This window comes from Taudactylus pleione, unplaced genomic scaffold (genome assembly GCF_031769625.1).
Source record: "Taudactylus pleione unplaced genomic scaffold, aTauple2 ptg000398l, whole genome shotgun sequence".
NCBI classification, from domain to species: Eukaryota; Metazoa; Chordata; class Amphibia; order Anura; family Myobatrachidae; genus Taudactylus; species Taudactylus pleione.
The window spans coordinates 4108118-4111668 of NW_028284800.1; positions in this window are offsets into that span (position 1 = coordinate 4108118).

The window sequence follows — 3551 nt, forward strand, 5'->3', positions numbered from 1 at the left end:
GTATTTATACTTTTTGAAATGGCGTGCCACCGGCTGGTCAATCTCCTTGCCCTCAATTGCTTGACGGATTGCCGACTGGTGGAGCGCCATTCTTTCTTTATATTTGCGAGAAGTTTTACCCACATGAAGCTGCCCGCATGTAGTATACGACATAACTGCTAGTGCAGGTCAAGGTGAAATTGATTTTAAATTTTCTTCCTGAGTGCAGATGCATAAAGGAATCCCCCATTTCCACATAGCTGCACGTAGTGCAGCCTAGGCATCTAAAGCAGCCTTTTTTACATGAAAGGAACGGAGTATTCTCACTCCTAGGCTTACCAGAGATGTCCTTACAGACAACCCAGTCTCCTATGTTTTTACCCCGGCGATAACGGGGCAATCATTTAAAAATTTTTAATAATGGGAGATCCTTATCAGAGTTAATGAACGGTCAGATTTGTTTAGCTGACTTCATCACAGTCTGACCGTATTGGACATATCTTTTTTAGATTTATAAACAAAAGTCTCCTTTCTTGGAATTGACAAAACCTTAAGTTTGGTTTTTAGCAGTTCTTTCGGGTTGTATCCTCTTCCAAAAACTATATTATAAGTGCACAGTCGTGCCCTTATATTAAGGCTGCATCTATAAAACGGATTTCTACATAGAGAATTCTGGAGGGAGGGGTAGGGTGTTCAAGGGGCTAAACCTCAAAAGTTATTAGAGGTACAGATCTGAAATTTGGCATGGCCGGGTAGAACTGTGACGGGGTGCTGCATGCCAAATTTCAGGAAAAAAAAAACATAAAAAAATGAGGATTTGGGGGTAATCTAACGCTCCAACTGTCAAATTTTTCTTACATTCTCAATTAGGAACCCTTTTCTGCTATAGACTATGGGGGATTTTTGGGAAGGCATAACTCAGGGTAGGGGTGGAATTTAGACTTGGGGTTTGTTTTATTAGGTAGCTATTGTGCCAGCGTACGTGCTTTTGGGGTTCAGGTAAATTAGATAGTTACAGTTTTTAAACTATTACCTCAAGAATGCTCCATTATAAAGATGTTACTTTTCAACTTGTTGCGCAGCCTCAGTAGGAGCCTCCAGCAGGTGTACTCACTGTGGCTTCACTTGGGTACGCAAAGATGGCCGTTATTTGCGGGCGATAGCGGTGCTGGAAAACACGGTGGTGGGGCCGTCAGCGGTGGCGCGGCTGGCGGCAGTGCTGATGTCAGCGGGACCAAGCGGCGGCGGAGGTGCGGGTGTTGACTGCGGGCCTGGATCACGGAGGTGCAGGTGTTGGCTGCTGGCCTGGATCACAGCTCGTGGCGGCCTTCTTTGAATTTCAAAAATGGCGCTAAGGCGCCATTTTTTAAATGGGTGCCACTATCATACACTGAAGAATGGCTGGTGGGGACTGCATCCTATCGGATCCAGGCCCGCCGACATCCAAACATGCGCCAGTCCTGCAGCTGCTGGTTGCTGCCGCCGATGACATCGCGAGTTGTGATTCGCTCGAGGCGGACATCTTTGATTTTCAAAGATGGCCGCTGCGAGCAAATCACGACTCGCGATGTCATTGGAAGCAGCGTCACCTGAAGAGGACCACAGAAGCCCTGGGGAGGTGGAAATCACCCCCCAGGAAAAGATGCCAGAAGCCCTGGCAGGTGGGTGCCCACTAGGCAAAGACGCCAAAGTCCTGGCAGGTTTGCGCCCACCAGGCAAAGATGCCAAAGCCCTGGCGGGTTGGCGCCCACCAGGTGAAGACACCATAAGTCCTAGTGGGCGGCAGCCATGAAAAAGAGCTGACACAAGGTGTTGCCCACTAGGTGAAGACGCCGAAACCCTGGCGGGTTGGCGCCCACCAGGCGAAGACACCAGAAGCCCTAGTGGGTGGCAGACACATAAAAGAGCTAGCACAGGGTGCTGCCCACTAGGCAAAGATGCCAAAGCCCTGGCAGGTTGGCGCCCGCCAGGTGAAGACACCAGAAGCCCTAGTGGAAGGCAGCCATGAAAAAAAGCTGATACAGGCTGCCGCCCACTAGGCAAAGACACCAAAGCCCTGGCAGGTTGGCGCCCACCAGACGAAGACGTCAGATGTCCTAGTGGGAGGCAGCCATGAAAAAGAGCTGACACAGGTTGCCGCCCACTAGGCGAAGATGCCGAAGCCCTGGCGGGTTGGTGCCTGCCAGGCGAAGACGCCAAAGCCCTGATGGGTTGGCGCCCGCCAGGCGCAGATGCCAGAAGTCCTAGTGGGCGGCGGCCAAGTAAAAGAGCTGATACAGGCTGCCGCCACTAGGTGAAGATGCCAAAGCCCTGGTGGGTTGGCGCCCGCCAGGCGAAGATGCTTAAGCCCTGAGGGTGGTGCGGCCACGTAAAAGAGCTTAAAGGCCGCCGTCCCCCAGGTGAAGACCTGTAAAATAAAATATTGGAAAGATTCCTGGACTGCACATCCTGAATATATATACTATAATATATTACAATATTAAAGTATGTTGTGTTATTTTAATATTTTTTATTATTCTTAGTGGCATAGACTGCATGTGTGTATTCCAATGAGCACACAATTCTGTGAATTAGCAGCTCCACCATTTTGTGAGTGACAGCAATCTCATTCTGTGAGAGTGCTGAATCTGCAGTTAACCACATGGTGTGATGGCATTCCAAATCTGTATTGTGCAAGGAACACGTCCATTAAGGCGTCAGCCTTAATGATTGTAATTTCATTGCTTTTTGGAGTTTGAGTGGATGAAAAACAATAGGCTTTGTGAATTTTCAGATCAAGTCTAAGCAGCCTTAATGGGACATGTGAAACCGTAAGGTTTTTTGTCTATGGAATATATATACGGATGTAGTCATAATGCCGACGCCCGGGAAGCCGTGATGGAATCCCGAAATAGGACTAAAGATAGGCGTCAAAATAGATGCCTATCTTTAGCCCGACAATGTAATCAGGACAGATGGCTTCCTGAAATGAAAGTAATCAGGGACAGGGTTAGTATTAGCCGTGGTGGGGGAGGGTTAGGTTTAGGCACCCCCAGGGGGACTTAGGGTTAGGCACCCCCTTGGGAGAGTCAGGGGTTTTGACTTTCAGCACATACCCAGCCCATATATATATATATATATATATATATATAATCCTTTATTTATATGGCGCCACAAGTGTTCCGCAGTGCCTTACATAGTACATAGAACTAATAAATGAATAATAAACAAGTAACTTACAGTACATTACAGTGCAGGACAAGGACACGATTTATATACATTTCTGCAATAGCGATTAAAGCACTCACAATATGCAGCCGGGAGTTGGCAGTCACGTGTTAGGTGCCCTTATGGGGAGTAAAGAGTAGAAGAAAATGTAAAGAGAAGCACATGATGGAAGAGGTCCCTGCTCGTGAGAGCTTACATTCTAAAAGGGAGGGGCAGACAGACAGGCGTGAAACAGAAGGGGAAGATAGGGAGGAAAGAGCATGAGGTGGGTTAGGATGAGTGCTGGAAGGCCTTGATTTGTAGAGAGGTGGAGAGTCTGATAGGGAGAGGGATAGCATTCCAAAGGTAGGGAGCAACACGGGAAA